The sequence below is a fragment of the Urocitellus parryii genome, chromosome X, assembly GCF_045843805.1.
Source record: "Urocitellus parryii isolate mUroPar1 chromosome X, mUroPar1.hap1, whole genome shotgun sequence".
Classification (NCBI taxonomy): domain Eukaryota; kingdom Metazoa; phylum Chordata; class Mammalia; order Rodentia; family Sciuridae; genus Urocitellus; species Urocitellus parryii.
Window position 1 is genome coordinate 93,706,811 of NC_135547.1, and position 19,296 is coordinate 93,726,106.

General features: G+C 36.0%; 1 pseudogene; it reads left to right on the forward strand.

Moving 5' to 3' along the window:
* Positions 1-264: 264 nt before the first annotated feature.
* The window catches only part of LOC113199728 (G2/mitotic-specific cyclin-B1-like), a 100,859-nt pseudogene continuing 81,827 nt past the window's right edge, over positions 265-19,296 (forward strand).

The following is a 19,296-nucleotide window of genomic DNA, read 5'->3' on the forward strand; positions in this document are numbered from 1 at the left end:
ACAATCAGGAAAATGAGATATTATACTCCATTTATGTATGATATATCAAAGTGCAGAAATGCATTCTACTGTTATGTATAACTAATTAAAACAAATAAAAAATTTATAAAATAAAAAAACATTGTGTGTAAATACAATTATTTGTATCTGTTCACACTTTAAAAGTTGATTTTTAATTGTTTCTTTTTCAGTGAAAATGTCTAAAAGAATAATAATATGGTTTATCAAATTTGGCTTCAAAAATAAAGATTTTCATTGACAAAGATGTACTGGCTTACAGCTGGGATACCAAAACAAGCAAATAAAAACTACAAAGAAGGTATGTTCCTGCTTCTTCCCTCTGAACCTCTGCCTGGTGAAGAGAGGGCCATAGTTCTCCAAGTCACCAGGGTGAGCAGCTGTGGACTGGGAACAAATGCAGCCTTCCTCATGTGTGCCCTCTGACTTTTTCTCCACCTGCAGGATGGGAGAGGGCTTACCAAGAGAGGGCCAAGCAGGGCTCCTTGCCTAGTAGGGGAGTTTGGAGGATGTAGGAACAAAGAAGAACACAGAAATTTAGGGCTGGATATTAGGCCAAGACCAGTATGGTAGGGCTCAAAGTGGATGCCTAAGACCACTGCAGTAGCCTCTGAGCCTGGGCTGAGGTCAAGAACAGCTCTTGAAGACATTGATGATGAAGTTGGTAAACCACTACAGGCCTTTGAAAAAGGGAGCAAAAACATTAACTACTGGAAAAGTTATAGCTAAAAACTACCCAGACCTCTGGAAAAGGCACCTGTGTTTGTGCCAGAGCCAGAGCTGGAACCAGGGCAGAATCTGAACCTGAGCCTAAGGAAGAAAAACCTTCACCTGAACCTATTTTGATTGATACTCCCTCTCCAAGCCCAATGTAAACATCTGGTTGTGCCTCTGAAGAAGAATATCAGGATCAGGCTTTCTCTGATGTGAATTCTTTTTTTTTAATATATATATTTTAGTTGAAGAGAGACATGATATCTTTATTTTATTTTTTTATATGGTGCTGAGGATCAAACCCACTGTCTCACATGTGCTGGCAAGTGCTCTACCACTGAGCCACCACCACAGGCCATCTCTGATGTAATTCTTGCAGTGAATGATGTGGATGCAGAATATGGAGCTGAAGCCAGGGGCAGTGGTACATGCCTGTAATCCCAGCAGCTTGGAAGGTTGAGGCAGAAGGATTGCAAGTTCAAAGGCAGGCTCAATAACTTAGCAAGGCCCTAAGCAATAGTGAGATCCTGTCTCTAAATAAAATATTACAAGGGCTGGGGATGTAGATCAGTGGTTAAGAACCCCTGGGTCCAATCCTTGGTACAAAATAAAATAAAATAAAGATGGAGTTGATCAAAACCTTTGCAGAAAATATATACGTTTACTTCAGACAACTTAAAGAGGATCAATCAGTGAGACCAGAATACCTACTGGGTAGGGAAGTTTCTGATAGCATGAGTGCCATCCTAGTTGACTGACTAGTACAGATTCAAATGATATTAAGGTTGCTGCAGGACACCACGTGTATAACTATTTCCATTATTGATTGGTTCATGTAGAATAGCTATATGCTCCAGAAGATGCTGAAGCTGGTTGGTGTCACTGCCATGTTTAGCACAAATAAATATGAAGAAATGGACACTCCAGAAATGGATGACTTTGCTTTTTTGAACAACACCACTTACACTAAGCACCAAATCATTCAGATGGAAATAAAGATTCTAAGAGTTTTAAACTTTGCTCTGGGTTACCCTCTACCCCTGTATTCCCTTCACTTCCTTTGTAGAGCATCTAAGATTGGAGAGATTGATGTTGAGCACTATATTTTGGCCAAATGCCTGATGTATATATGTTAGACTAAGATATCCTGCACTTTACTCCTTCTCAAATTATGGCAGGAAAGTCTTGATTAGCACTGAAAATTCTGGATAATGATGAATGGATACCAACTCTACAGCATCACCTGTCATACAATGAAGAGTCCCTTCTTCCTGTTCTACAGCACCTAGCTAAGACTATGGTCATGGTGAATCATGGGTTTAACAAAGCACATGATTATCAAGAACCGAGTATGCTGCATCAAAGCATGCAAAAATCAGCACTCTAGCACAGCTGAATTCTACACTAGTTCATGATTTAACTAAGGCTGTAGGAAAGGTATAAACTTGTAAACTTGAGTTTTAGTACTATATCTGCAAATAAAAATTGGCATCATGTGCCACCTGTACATATCATTCTGCATTTAAATACTTGTTTGTTTTTATTATTTTATTTAATTATGATACTGAGCCACATCACCAGACCTTTTTTTTTTTTTTTTTTTGAGACAGGGTTTTGCTAAGTTGCTTAGGGCCTTGGTAAGTTGCTGAGGCTGGTCTCAAACTTGTGATTCTCCTGACTCAGCCTTATGAGCTGCTGAGATTACAGGCATGTACCACTGTGCCCAGCATGTTTATATACATGTTAATAAATGTTGTACTTCTTTCTACTTTTAATAGCTTAAGTGCTTTTAATGTGGTTACTTCCAATTTTATGGTAACATGAGATTGTCTTAAAAGGATGATGTGGGATATTTTTTAAAACTTTTTAAAGTTTACCAGGGAATCCAATTAATATATATACTTATTCTCTATATATTTATATAATTGTTTCTTGTTTTACATACCTGGCATTTACTTTTAATATAAAATTATTACTTCCATTGGGACATTCTACATATTAATCAAGTCACCTTGGAGAATCTTCTGCCTAGTTCTATTTTAAAGTAAAAGACCACCATCACATCCCTTAAAAAGGTACAAATAGTAACTTTTTAAGTACTAAGAAAATGATTTTTTATTATAAGGTAAATTGTCAAAACCAATAAAAAGGTGCTAACAATGAAAATCTTGAGGTAAGAAACTGTGAAATTTTGCTTCTCCATAAAAGCAATGACACAACTGACAAAAGTTATTAAAATAATTTTTTGCAGTACTTTGGAAACTAACTAAAGGCTTGTAACAACATGGAGAGTGTTTATGAGAAAACAAAAACATAAAACTGCTGCATTTCAGTAAGAATAGCAAGGTTTGTGGCATTTAAACCTACACTAGCCCAATCTTCTCCTCCCCTGCTCCACATAACCATGAAAAATAACAGCCTGCCTTTCCAGTACTGGAGGAGGGAAGGCTGGTGATCTTTCAAAGCTTCACTCCCAAGTTAAGAGTCGTTATTAAGTGGTATCGCCTTGTCTTTAGTAGAACTCAATTGGAACTTTCCTAATGCTAAATATTTCTCTCCAGGTGATGGAGGGGCATTTCTCAAATGTTTTAACATCACAGCTTTCTGAAGAAATGGTTAGCAATTAAGGCAAACAATAGACCAGCAAGGGGACTTAAAAGGAAAAGCTAAGGAATGACATGTTCATAGGAACTTTGGAAAGTCCCAACCTATTCTTGGAAATCTAGGTCACAAACATGCATGGAGCTTTCACATTGCTCGAGAAAGACCTAAGAAGGCTGTCATCTTTCATCTCTCACATACATAAGGCTGTGCACAAGCAGGCAGGGAAGGGTAATGTGGAGATGTAAACTGCTTGGTGGAGTGTTGCAGACATGTCACAAAATATACATTCAGAGTCCTTAGGCAAGGATGGGGAGACTTATTGGTTCCAGGCATTTAAAAAAATGCTGTTCAATCATTAGCTGACCACTGAGCTATGCAAAGAGAGACTTCAGTAGATGGCTAAAACAAAGATAGTTTACAAAATTACTTAACAAAATAACCAGGCACAGTGGAGCACACCTGTTTTCCAGTACCTCAGAAGGCTGAGACAGGAGGATCATAAGTTCAAGGCTGGCCTCAGTAACTTAACAAGACCATCAGCAACTTAGTTAGAACCTGTCTTAAAATAAATAAATAAATAATCAAACAATCAAACAAACATAAAGAGAACTAGGGATGTAGCTCAGAGGTAGAGAGCAGTATCCCCCCCTCCCAAACAAACTCAGCATAATTAATAAAATTTGCTCGATGAGCAAATAATTGCTTAAAATAACTATAAAAACAAACCATGGGAGAGTGGGGGACTGATTTCCAGAGTTGCCACATTATTCTATTTTAAATGTCCAGTTTTCTACAAAACAAGGAGACATTCAAAGAAACAAAAATTAAGATCCATATACTTTCTTGCAATCAATAGAAAAATAAGCAATCAGTGGAAATTGTCATTGAGGAAGTCCAGAAAACTGACTTACTATATAAAGGCTTTGAAGATGGTATTTTAAATATTTTCAAAGAGCTGAAGTAAATCATTCCTAAAAAATGAGAAGAGAATTTGGAAAGGATGTCTCACCAAATAGAGCATAAATAAAGAGATAGAAAGAATAAAAAGGAACCAAATAGAAATTTTGGAGTTTCAACAGTATGGTAACTGAAAGAAAATAATCAGTGGGGGTGGAGAGTCAACAGCAGATTTGAGCAAGCAGGAGAATCAGAGAACTTGAAAAGAAATCAAAGGAGATTATCCAATCTAAGAAATAGTGAAAAAACAGAAAGAACAGTAAGCAGTATCTCAGAGATCTGCTCTGTGATGTGGGATATCATCAAGTATACCAATACATGCATAATGCAGAATCCAGGAGGAGAGGATAAAAACAGGAGTAGAAACATGTTTTAATAAATAATAGTCAAAAACTTTACAAAGTTGAGTAAAAACATTAATCTGCATATATAAGAAGCCAATGAACTCCATGTATGATAAACTGAAAAGACTGACAATTACAAACATCATAATCAAACTGTTGAAAGCCAGAGAAAAGAGAGAATCTTAAAAGAAGCAAAGGAGAAATGGCTTATTGCATAGAAGTGGTATTTGATGAAATTATCTCATAAGAAATCATGGGGGGGGCTGGGATTGTGGCTCAGTGGTCCAGCATGTGCGAGGCCCTGGGTTCAATCCTCAGCACCACATAAAAATAAAATAAAGATGTTCTATCCACCGAAAACTAAAAAATAGGGGCTGGGATTGTGGCTCAGCAGTAGAGCGCTCTCGCCTAGCACGGGGCGGGACCTGGGTTCGATCCTCAGCACCACATAAAAATAAAGGCATTGTGTTGTATCCATCTACACCTAAAAATATAATAAATGTTTTAAATATATATATATATATATATATATATATATGAAAACTAAAAAATAAATATTAAAAAATTCTCTCTCTTTAAAAAATAAATAAACAAAGGTATTGTGTCCAACTACTTCTAAAAAATACATATTAAAAAAAAGGAATCATGAAGAGGGCTGAGGGTGTAGCTCAGTGGTAGAGTGCTTGCCTAGCATGTATGAGGCACTGGGTTCAATTCTCAGCATTACGTAAAAATAAAGAAATAAAATCAGGGTATTGTGTCCATCTACAACTAAAAAGATTTTTTTTTAAGAAAGAAACCATGGAGGACAGAAAGCAATGGGATAAGATATTTGAAATGCTGGAAGAAAAAAAATTGTAAGGCAAAATTCTTATTTTTGTCAAAATCATCAAAAAATATCCAAGTAATTAAGACCTTCTCTGTCAAACATAAACTGAAGGCATTTGCCACAAGCAGACCTGCACTAAAAAATTGCTAAAGGGAGTCCCTCAGGGAAAAAAGGCCACTAGACAACATCTAAAATTCACATGAATTATATAAAAGTACTTAAAAACAGTAGAAAGAATTTAAAATAACTTTCTGATGTTCATAAATACACAACTAGTGTAACTCCATATCCTACACAACCACAAGAATGGGTAGTTATACTTGATGTATGTTTGATATGTGAAGATACATTCTATTGTCATGTGTAACTTGAAACAACAAAGAAAAAATTAAAGTACTTAGTTTCAAAAAAATAAATAAAATTCACATGAAGAATTATGGTAAAGGCAACTACATGGGTCAGTATAAACCCACAGACCTCCTAGAAAACTCTACTGAATAGTGGCAAAATCCATATTCTCAAGTGCACATGGAACACTCTCCAGGATAGACCATATGTTAGGCCATAAACAAGTGTTAACAAATGTAACCGGATTGAAACCATACAAAACATCTTCTCTGATCATAATGAAATGAAATTAGAAATCAAAAGACAAAAAGTTTGAAAATTCACAAGTATGTAGAAATGAAGCAAAAATACTCCTTAATAACCAATGGGTCAAAGAAAATAATCACCAGGAAAATTAAAAAAATATGTTGATGTTAATGCAAATTAAAACACATAAAACAAACAAAACTCATGGGCAGCAAAAGTGTTTACAGGGAAAATTTAGACCTTTAAGCATCTATATTAAAAAGGAGAAAGTTCTCAAATTAAAAAAATTAAACTCATGCCTTTAGAAGTTGCCAAGTTTTTTTGTTTTTGTTTTTGTTTTTGTATCACAAACGGTATTAGATTTTGTCAAATGCTTTTTCTACATCAGTTATTGATTATATAATTTTCTTCTTTAGCTAGTTGATGTGATAGCTTACATTAATTTTTAAATGTTGATCCAGCCTTGCATACCTGGAAAAAAAATCAAACTTGGTTGTGGTTAACAGTGTTGTCTTTATAATTGTAATTTATATTAGAATGCATTACAATTCATATTACACATATAGAGGACAGTTTTTCATATTTCTGGTTGTATACAGAGTATATTCACACCATTCATGTCTTCATACATGTACTTAGGGTAATGATGTCCATCTCCTTCCACCATCTTTTTTACAACCCCTGCCCTCTCTCTTCCCCTCCCTCCCCTTTTCCCTATCTACAGTTCATCTAAAGCAGTGTATCTTTTTTGTGCATGTGGTACTGGAGATTGAACATAGGGACACTCTACTACTGAGCTACATCTCTAGCCCCCCTTTTTTATTTTGAGATAGGATCTTGCCAAGCCTATCAAACTTGCTATTCTCTTGCTTCAGCCTCCCCAGTCGTTGGGTATACAGGTGTACCTCACCATGCCCAGCAGCAGAGTGTCTTAAATTATGTTTTTCAATCAGATATGACTGGTTCCTTATATAGACTAGTGGTTCTCAAAGTGTGGCTTTTAGTTTGGCAGAATTAACTTCATGTGGGAATTTGTTAGATGTGTGAATACTTGGGCCTCATCCTAAACCTACTGAATTAGAAATTCTAAGATTGAGGTCTGCCAATTTGTGTTTTAAGGAGCACTCAAGATAATTCTATTGGACACTAAGATCTAAAAACCACTGGCATAAATGGAGTGAAATGAGTAGCACTGTAGTGTCCAGTGATTCACAATCCTGGAGTATAACCATTTTTCATTATTACTTTAGCAAAGATGCGTTTTTCAGATTAAGTAAGGACCCTTTGAAAACACTTTTCAAGTAAACTGTTCAAAAGATCTGATATGGGCTGGGGATATAGCTCAGTTGGTATAGTTCTTACCTTGCATGCACAAAGCCCTGGGTTCAATCCCCAGTGCAACACACACACACACGCACACACACACACACACACACACACAGATCTGATATGGAACCTAGCTAGGTATGTTTTAAAAAAGCATCCCAGATCCATGAATTTTAACTTTGGATCATAATTCATAGAATAAAATGTATTAAATGTATGGTGATCCAGATACATACTTGTATGTATATATATGTATGTGCACATGTGTATGTATGTGTGTGTGTGTACATAAAGCCTTCTTGAATTAATATTTATCCATACTACATACCTTGTACTCTGGTATTTTCTACTCCATTTCACTTTTTATTGGTGCTTGGATGGCTAATACTGTTTGTTTTTTGACTTAGTAAAGGCTTACAATAAATACTTTGGAAAGGGCTATGTAAGTTTTACAAGCTCAGCATGGTGGTGCACACATGTAATCCAGTGGCTTGAGAATCTGAGGCAGGAGGATTGCAAGTTCAAAGCCAGCCTCAGCAACTTAGCAAGGCCCTGAGCAACTTAGCAAGACTCTGTTTCTACATAAAATATAAAAAGAGCTGGGGATGTGGCTCAGTGGTTAAGCTCCCCTGGGTTCAATCCCTGGTATATTAAAAAAAGATTAATTCAAACTATTCAAGTCCATCCCTGCGTTGTCAAATGATCCCTTCCTAAATGGTTGGAGGCCCATGAAATTCAATGGGTTTGAGAGTGAAAGATGGTAGTATCTTTCTTGTATGTCCAAAGGCTGGGTAAATATCTATTGCAATAAATATCAAACTTGGGAATGGGAAAAAAAACTTGGGAATGGCTTCTTAAAGAGAAATCAATGCATGGAAATACCACTAAGCAGCCATTTTTTTTTCTATTTTGTCATTTCTCAAGGGAAAAGAAAGCCCTGTATTGCTTCCCAAGATTTTTTCAATGGTAAATTTCAGATATTCAGTGTAATAGAGAAGTTATGAGTCTGAGGGGCTAGTAGCTCATGCTTTATGATGACCAACACCAACTAAAAAAAGTGAAATGAGCAGCGATTTATTTTTGTGGATACTATTTTATTGCCACTCAACTTCTTTTCATTATAAACTAAAAATTTTCAATTGAAATTAATAAAACAAACAGCATGCATTTGTTGGTAAGAAACTGAGAAGAATTATTCCAAAGCTTACACATCTGGTAGTAACTTAAAAGATGTAAAATATTACTGGGGTTCATTGGTGATTCAGTATCATAATTACCCATGAAAAGGTACGCTAGTGCTTTATTGTGTGAATTAATTACCAATCCCATGAGACAACACCTGCAAGTCCTTATTTAAAGCTTCTCTGTTGCCATTAATAATGTAAGTGCAAACAGAGCATTGAGGGAGTGCATTTACCAACTTATTTTTTATTATACAAATCACCACAGTATTCAGTTTTTTCAAGGAGAACGTTGAATCACTATACCTATTGATTGCCCCTTGTAGCATTGAATCTGTATGAGTCAACAATGATAAGCAAGACCTTAAATTAGACAAGCTTCTGGTATATCCACACCTTTATATCATTCTTGCCATTGACCTATTCTGGTTAGAAATGGAAAGAAGGCATTTTACTATATATGCTGATATACAGATTTGTGGTCATCAAAACACCTTAGTGAGGAAAAATGTGACTTTTAATCTTCAATTTTCTTAGAATTCATTCCTTAATACTAATAACAGTGCTATCTCTTTTGAAGATTTGGTGAGTGGGCTAGAGCTGTAACTCATTTGCAGAGCACTTGCCTAGCATGTGTGAAGCATTCAGTTTGATCCTTAGCACCACGTAAAAATAAACAAATAAAATAATTATTTTAAAAACAAGATTTGGTTACATCAGTTAAAAAGTCCAAAAAGGTCCTGACTGTTGCCAACAGATGAAAGAATGACTGGCCATCCTTCATAATCCTCAAAAAATAATGTACCTGTAATTTTTCTTTTTTTTAAAAGAGAGAGTGAGAGAGGAGAGAGAGTGAGAGAGAGAGAGAGAGAATTTTTAATATTTATTTTTTAGTTCTCGGTGGACACAACATCTTTGTTTGTCTGTGGTGCTGAGGATCGAACCCGGGCTGCACGCATGCCAGGCGAGCACGCTACCGCTTGAGCCACATCCCCAGCCAATTTTTCTACTCTTGCTTATCTACTCTTTTTCTGTGGAGAAATTGCTGTCAAAATGAACTTTCCAGTAAATCACACAATAAGGAAGATAATGTATAACCAAGAATATACCAATGGAATTCTCTGCCCTTAAAACGAAAAGAACCAATCAAATACAAATAAATAGACTAGTGAAAGGAAGTCTAGTGATTTCTTTCAAGGAAACAAAAGAAGAGGGAAGACAGGAGGAAAAACGAGGGATCATGAACTGAAATCAATTTTTATGCATGTATGAATTTGTTGGGAGGAACACAACTACTATGTATAATCATAAAGCTCTAATAAAAAAAATTAAACTTAAGTGTTTTTTTTTAACAAGACACATGACCAACATTCCCCTAAGTTGCCACAATGTTGGGAAGAAACATGGATCATGAGGGATGGAAAAGGACTGCAGATGCAGTTACAATTACTGGGACTTTTCTATCACCTGGTAACATAAAGAAAATCATCTTGGTAAAGCAATCATTAAATTCATATGGAAAAATAAAAGACCCAGAATAGCAAAAGCAACTCTAAGCAGGAAGTGTGAATCAGGCGGTATAGTGATACCAGACCTCAAACTATACTACAGAGCAATAGTAACAAAAACAGCATGGTACTGGTACCAAAACAGGCGGGTGGACCAATGGTACAGAATAGAGGACACAGTAACCAACCCACAAAACTACAACTATCTTATATTTGATAAAGGGGCTAAAAGCATGCAATGGAGGAAGGATAGCATCTTCAACAAATGGTGCTGGGAAAACTGGAAATCCATATGCAACAAAATGAAACTGAATCCCTTTCTCTCACCATGCACAAAAGTTAACTCAAAATGGATCAAGGAGCTTGATATCAAATCAAAGACATGACGTCTGATAGAAGAAAAAGTAAGACACGACGTCTGATAGAAGAAAAAGTTGGCTCTGATCTACATATTGTGGGGTCGGGCTCCAAATTCCTTAATAGGACACCCATAGCACAAGAGTTAATAACAAGAATCAACAAATGGGACTTACTTAAACTAAAAAGTTTTTTCTCAGCAAAAGAAACAATAAGAGAGGTAAATAGGGAGCCTACATCCTGGGAACAAATCTTTACTCCTCACACCTCAGATAGAGCCCTAATATCCAGAGTATACAAAGAACTCAAAAAATTAAACAATAAGAAAACAAATAACCCAATCAACAAATGGGCCAAGGACCTGAACAGACACTTCTCAGAGGAGGACATACAATCAATCAACAAGTACATGAAAAAATGCTCACCATCTCTAGCAGTCAGAGAAATGCAAATCAAAACCACCCTAAGACACCATCTCACTCCAGTAAGATTGGCAGCCATTATGAAGTCAAACAACAACAAGTGCTGGTGAGGATGTGGGGAAAAGGGTACACTTGTACATTGCTGGTGGGACTGCAAATTGGTGCAGCCAATTTGGAAAGCAGTATGGAGATTTCTTGGAAAGCTGGGAATGGAACCACCATTTGACCCAGCTATTCCCCTTCTCGGTCTATTCCCTAAAGACCTAAAAAGAGCATGCTACAGGGACACTGCTACATTGATGTTCATAGCAGCTCAATTCACAATAGCAAGACTGTGGAACCAACCTAGATGCCCTTCAATAGACGAATGGATAAAAAAAAAATGTGGCATTTATACACAATGGAGTATTACTCTGCATTAAAAAATGACAAAGTCATAGAATTTGCAGGGAAATGGATGGCATTAGAGCAGATTATGCTAAGCGAAGCTAGCCAATCCCTAAAAAACAAATGCCAAATGTCTTCTTTGATATAAGGAGAGTAACTAAGAACAGACGAGGGAAGAAGAGCACGAGAAGAAGACCAACATTAAACAAGGATGAGAGGTGGGAGGGAAAGGGAGAGAGAAGGGAAATTGCATGGAGATGGAAGGAGACCCTCAGGGTTATACAAAATTACATACAAGAGGAAGTGAGGGGAAAGGGAAAAAAAACAAGGGGGAGAAATGAATTACAGTAGATGGGGTAGAGAGAGAAGATGGGAGGGGAGGGGATGGGGGATAGTAGAGGATAGGAAAGGCAGCAGAATACAACAGACACTAGTAGAGCAGTATGTAAAACAGTGGATGTGTAACTGATGTGATTCTGCAATCTGTATACGGGGTAAAAATGGGAGTTCATAACCCACTTGAACCAAAGTGTGAAATATGATATGTCAAGAACTATGTAATGTTTTGAACAACCAACAATAAAAATTAAAGAAAAATAATAATAAAATTACAGGAAAAAAAAGAAAATCATCTTGGGCTGGGGATGTGGCTCAAGCGGTAGCGCGCTCGCCTGGCATGCGTGCGGCCGGGGTTCGATCCTCAGCACCACATACAAACAAGGATGTTGTGTCCACCGAGAACTAAAAAATAAATATTAAAAAATAAAAAAAGAAAATAATCTTTCCCCTGTATTCTTAACCCTTTGCACATCAGCCAGTGGCTCAGGACCTTGTTTCTGTCCTTGAAATGCTCATACACTCTCAGAGAAGAATTAAATACTAGACAGCGCTATTTAGTATTACAAAGGAAATTAGAGGCTAATGCATACTCATGAAGATCCAGGCTAATCCTGTTAGGCAAGATTAATTATACCTCAAGCCAATCATTTAATAATTTGTCAAAATCTTACTATGTGCTAGGAGCAGTCCTAAAAGATACAGCAGAGACCAAATCAGACAAAGTCCCTTCCCTCATGGAACTGACATATTAGTTAGGGAAGAAAGACAATATGCACATGAACAAAGATTAATAAATGTTAATTTATAAAACCAGGTGGTGGTAAGTACTACAATGCCAATGCAGAAGATAGCATGGTATGGAGATAGAGAATAGTGGAGGTGAAATGTATTTTAGTTTTAGCATGACACTCTTTAGTTATCGGGAACAATATCTAAATGAAACTAGTGGGTATCTGAGAAAACAGTTTTCCTGCAAATGTGAACAACCTGAGGTAGAAGTATGTATGATGAGTTCAAGAAATGATAACAATGCCATTGAGCCTGGAATGAAGAAGTTGAGGGAGTCAGTGAGTTTTAAGTTAAAGATTTCTCAGGGGATTAGACCATGTGAAACTTCAAGGATCATAATGGAAACTTTGGATTTTACTCTGAGCTGGGAAACTACTGGAAGGTTTTCAGCAGAAAAATCACATTATCAAATCATCTAATGTCTGGGTAAAGAACAAGCAGCAGTAAAGTGGGGGGCAAAGTAGGAACCAGGAGACCAGCCAGGAGACTGAAAGAATTCAAGGGAGAGATGATAGTAGCTTAGATCTGAGTAGTGGTGATGAAGAAGCTCAAAAGTTACTAGGTCCTGGATTGAATGACAGGGCAAAACAGATTTTAAAATAAAATTAAGAAGACCCCTTCCTTTATGCCTATGGTATATTCATCTAATTCCCCACAGACATTTTTGGATTTGCCTGGATTTTAAATCACAAGAAACTATTTCTTTCTGGTACTGTTAAACACATTTAAATGTACTGAGCCAACTGAAGCTTGTTGCAATGATTTCTTTCAAGGCAACCAGAGTAGTGAATTTTGGGTTCATGAGAAAAGAACTACATTTTATAAAATGATGCTGAAAAACTAAAATCTCATAAAATTATGGTCAATTGATAATGTGGAAAAATCTAAAAATATTTCCTTGGTCAATTGTATAAATTGAAAGGAGGAGAAAATATCAGGACCCTACTCTATAAAATGATTTTTGTATTTTGCATTTTTTTTCTTTTCTTTTTTTTTAGTACCAGGGATTAAACCCAGGGGCTCTTAACCACTGAGCAACATCCACAGCCCTTTTTATATTTTATTTAGCGACAAGTTCTTGCTAAGTTGATTAGGGCCTTGCTAAGTTGCTTAGGGCCTTACAAAGTTGCTAAGGCTACCTTTGAACTAGTGATCCTCCTGCCTCAGTCTCCTGAGCTGCTGGGATTACAGAAGTGTACCTGGCTGCATTGTTCTTTTCCACATTAAAAAAAAATCATAATCCAGTTATAATACAGTAACAAATACATTTCCTATCAGATTAGAACACTAACCTTAGGAGAGATCTCTCCCTGAGCACCTATATCCAGCAAACACTTACAGTACATGTAAAGCACTAATCAACATAATGTAAGAAGCAGTGATAGGTCAGCAGGTTTTTCAGAACCTTTTTCAAAGTGGACCTATTCTGATGTGATGACATCAAATTAAAAAGCTTCTGCACAGCAAAGGAAACAATTAGGAATGTGAAGAGAGAATCTAAATAATGGGAGGAAATATTTGCTAGCTACTCTTCTGACAGATGATTAATATCTAGAATATATTAAGAATTCAAAAAACAACAAAAAATCAAATAACCTAGTTAATAAATGGGCAAATAAATTAAACAGACACTCCTCAAAAGAAGAAATCCAAATGGCCAATAAATATGTGAAAAAATGTTTAACATCATTAGCAATTAGGGAAATGCAAATCAAAACTACACAGAGATTTCCTCTCGCACCAGTCAGAATAGCAGTCACCAAGAATATACATGATAATAAATGCTGCAGAAGATATGGAGAAAAAAGAACACATTTACACTGTTGGTGGTATTGCAAATTAGTACGGCACCTATGGAAATCAATATGGAGGTTCCTCAAAATTCTAGGCATAGAACTACCATATGACCCAGCTATACCACCCCTCAGTGTTTACCCTAAAGAATCAAAGTCATCTTACTACAGTGATACATACATACACCCACATTTATAGCAATACAATTCGTAATAGCCAAACTATGGAACCAGCCTATGTGTCCATCAACAAATGAATGGATAAATAAAATGTGGTATATATATACAATGGAGTTTTATTCAGCCATAAATAAAAATCAAATTATGTAATTTGCAGGAAAATCAATGGAATTTGAGAATATTATGTTAAGCAAAATAAGCTAACTCAGAAGGTCAACAGTCATATGTTTCCTCTCAAATGTGGAAGCTAGAAAGGAAAAGGGGGGCAGGGATCTCATGAAAATCAAAGGGAGATCATTAGACAAAAGGGACCAGGGGGTGAGAGGTAGGAAAGTGCTAGGGGCTGATATTGGCCAAAGTATATTGTTATATAGTGTGTATGTATGAATATGCAACAATAAATCCCATCATTATGTACAACTATAACAGCAATTAAAAATGTGGAAAAAAACTGAAGAGGAAAAATAAAGTGGACCTGTTTTGAAGCCAAGAAAGTAATTTCTCTATTTTTGTTACTCAATGTCAAGTTATCAGAAAGGATCTCAGAACTAGTACAGAAATGCAAACTCTCTGGCTTCAAGGAAGGGGAGAAGCAGGGAAAGAAAGAGAGGAAGCCAAGCAATTGTGACAATAGCAAATATTGCAGACAACTGATATCTGATTTTGAAGAAATAATTCAGCATGTTTGGAAAAAGTAATACCAAGTCTGTTTAAAAATTAATAATAATAAGCAGTAATAAGTAAGAAGACAGAGTGCTAAATTAGGGCAGAGGTGAAAACAAGCAAAATTTCAGGATTCAAAGCCAGGAGTCAGGGCTGGGGTTGTAGCTCAGTGGTAGAGCGCTCCACTAACATGGGCGAGGCCCTGGGTTCTATCCTCAGCACCACATAAAAATAAATTAACTAATTAAAGATATTGTATCCAAGTACAACTAAAAAAATAAATATTAAAAAAACAAAGCCAGGAGTCATTGTATCCATGTTAGAAAACCAAGGGTAACTTCTTTAAGGAAGTAGTATTTGAGATAAACGTGAAGAATGAGGATAAATTGGATAAAAGAGATGGAGCTTAATAGGAAAGAAACAAGACAATTACTATGAGATAAAACATAAAACTGGAAAGGCAGGGAATATATATTTCAGTCCCTGAAAGGACTTCAATGCCAGGCTAATGGAGATTAGGTTTTATGCTCTAGAAACTGGAAAGGCACTGAAGATTTTAAGCAGAAACATGAGTGTGCTTTTTTGAAATATTATGTGAAGGATACCAGTCAAGAAGTTTACTTAATTTTCCCTAAGGACATGCCAATAAAGATGAAATATTTAAAAAGGAGAAATATATATCTATATATCTATATATCTATATATCTATATATCTACATCTATATCTATATCTATATATCTATATCTATCTATATATCTATATCTATCTATATATCTATATCTATCTATCTATCTATCTATCTATCTATCTATATATATATATATATATATATATATATACCTGAGCTCAAAAAAATAAGATGGAATCCTTGACCAGAAAGCAGTGATAGAAATGAAACCAGGGGCACCTGGGCTCTGTGTCTTCAAAGCCTAGAGTTCGGCCTCTGTGAAATAAAGGATACTAAACCATTCTCCTAAGGATATGGGTGACCAGAGCTTGACTTATTACATGAAACTGAGGACTGAATAGAGTGTCCTGTTCTTGGAAGGAGACTGGAAGTGTAAATCAAGACTGATGGGAGTTATGGTTATGACAAGATGCAGAGTGGGATAAGTTGGAGAGTGGGTTCTTTATCCGCAAGTTATTTGCTATTTTAGTAGCTGTATATGAAACATCTCCAGTATCATATGGGTCAGGAGACTCAAAATGTCATTAAAAGACCTATTTCTGGACCGAGTGTCACCAAGGTTAATTGAAAACACCCACATAGCCACAAAAACACAAAGGGACAAATGGTGGAGGGTGGGGGCAGTGAATAAACTAAAAGTCAATTAGGAGCCACTATAAATAAGTCTGAAGAACAACATCTTCTAACCCACAGAGAAATGAAATACCAAGATAATCAATAAAACCATCCATTGGAACAGGAATTCTCTATAGATAAAGTTTAATTTTCAGAATAATATGATAAATGCAGAAAAATAAATAGATTTTGGATGTTCAAGGAACCAAAAATATGGATATATCCCATTAAAAACACTAATAAAGTCATAACACAGAATCTAACAAATGAAACAACAGGCAGCCATTTTTTAAAACCATTATATTAAAAATATGATCATTGGAATAAAAAACTCAATAGAGCAGATAAATTCTAGAATTCAATATTCAAAAATAGAATAAGTAAATTAGAAGAATTCACTGAAGCCAGCAAAAAGAAAAATATTCTTTAAAAGATAAAATACATTTAAGTATTAAAAACAAATTGTAAGACTCCAACATAAGACTGATATATGTCACCATAGAAGAGAATGGATAGAATTACATAAGAAACCATATTTTGATCATTTAAGAGTTAAGAACTTTCTAGAATGGAAGAAAGACAGCAGTTTTCAGATGGAAAGTTAACAAATATTTAGAAGCATTAATAGTCACATATTTACACCAAGATAAATTTTATAACAAAACAACAATCTCAGATTTGAAGAATCCATCTGTTTATTTTTTGTTTTTAACTCTCTCTTTTTCCAGTACTGGAAGTTGAACCCAGGGGCCCTCTATCATTAAGCTGCATCCCCAGCCCATTATTTGTTGTTTATTTTGAGATAGGGTCTTGTTCAATTTCCCAGGCTGACCTTGAATTTGCAGTCCTCCTGCCTCAGCTTCCTGAGTACCTGTAATTATAGGCATGTACCACCACATCCATTTTTTAAGATACCTTTAAAGCTGTCAGAGCAATGAGACAGATTACCTACAAAGAAACAACAGATGTCTTATCAGCAACAGTTACCAGGAAAAAAAATTAATGATATCTTTAGATGACTTACTAAAAATAACTGTGTTCAAGTTGATATCTGGCCTAATTATTACTCCAAAAATGTGAAGAAAATCATGGATGTATAAAGTGAAAGAATAAAGGGCAAGTACTTAAAGATAGAATGTTTTGCCTACTGTAAAAATAACTTGTTATCCCCTAAGTAAAGGAAAACTAAAATTATAGATAATGGTAGCAATAGGGAGGAAAGAGTGATCATCAATCATAATATTGGCTCATATTTATGGTATTTATTATGTACTATATACATCATTAGTAATTTTGGGGGGTGGTACTGAGGATTGAATCCAGGGTGCTTAACTGTTGAACCACATCTCCAGACCTTTTTTGTATTTTATTTAGAGTCAGGGTCTTGTTGAGTTGCTTAGGGAATTGCTAAGTTGCTGAGTCTGGCTTTGAACTTGCGATTCTTCTACCTCAGCCTTGTGAGCTGCTGAGATTAAAGGCATGTGCCACTGTACCCAGCTTCATTAAGTAATTTGGGGGAGGGAGGTAATAGGGATTGAACTTAGGGGCAATCCACCACTGAGCCACATCCCCAGCTCTGTTTTGTATTTTATTTGGAGTCAGAGTTTCACTGAGTTGCTTAGCACCTCAATGAGGCTGAGGCTGGCTTTGAACTCATGATCCTCCTGCCTCAGCCTCCTCAGCCATGGGATTATGGAGCATGCACCCTGGCACCTGGCTTCACTGAGTAATTTACATGAAACAATTCATTTTTACTTTTATTTTCATAAAATCCCTTGAGCTAAATATCATCATCATTATCACCATCATAATTACATCATCATCTTATTTTTCAAATGCAGCAATTCAGGCCAATTCCTTATTTAGAGTCACACAACATATAAAATGACAGATACAGGACTGAACATCACTCAAGTATAAATACTAACATTTAGTAAGTTCCGTGCTGTTTTCAAGAGGAAGAATTATTGAATAACTTCAGACTTTGCTGGGGAAAATTCATTTAAGTAGGTGTATTTTTTAAAAAGATAACTATCTGGGGCTGGGGATGTGGCTCAGGCGGTAGCGCGCTCGCCTGGCATGCGTGTGGCCTGGGTTCGATCCTCAGCACCACATACCAACAAAGATGTTGTGTCCGCCGAGAACTAAAAAATAAATATTAAAAAATTCTCTCTCTCTCTCTCTCTCTCTCTCTCTCTCTCTCTCTCTCTCTCTCTCTCTCCTCTCTCACTCTCTCTTTAAAAAAAAAGATAACTATCTAAACTAGGCTTGGTGGTACTTGCCTGTAATCCCAGCAACTCCAGAGGCTGAGGCAGGAGGATCTAAGTTCAAGGCCAGCTTCAGCAATTTAGGTAAACCCTGTCTCAAAATAAAAAGTGCTGGGGATGTGGCTTTGTGGCAAAGCACCTCTGGGTTCAATCCCCTGTAGCAAAAAAGAGATAACTACCTAATAGGACACAAATGCAACCCATAGCTTCAATAAAACAGGAAAAAAATAATTTAATCCAACAGAAGGCAGGAAAGATGAATGAAAAGCAAAGACATGGTAAAAAAAACAAAACCACAAATAGTGGCTAAAGTAAGTAAAAGTACATTAACAATCTAAACATAATGTTAATGGATTAAACTCATTTATTAAAGTCAGTTATAATTAAATAAACAGAAAGCAGTTGAAATCCAAAAAAATCTATTGAGATATATATATATTTATAACAACTTGGATGGCCCTTAAAGACATTTTGCTAAGTAAAAAAGAGCCAACCTCAAAATATTTCATACAACACAAGATATATGTCTCACACACATGCACACATATGCACATAATCACAAGTTTTCAAAATTATAGACTAATAGAGAGTGAAAAGAGACTAATATTAACCAGAGATTAAAGTTGGAAGGAAGGTGTAGCTATAAAGGGGCTGATGAAAGAGTTTCTTGGTGTGGTACTATGTCCTGATTATGGTAGTGGTTGCAATGAATCTATGTAT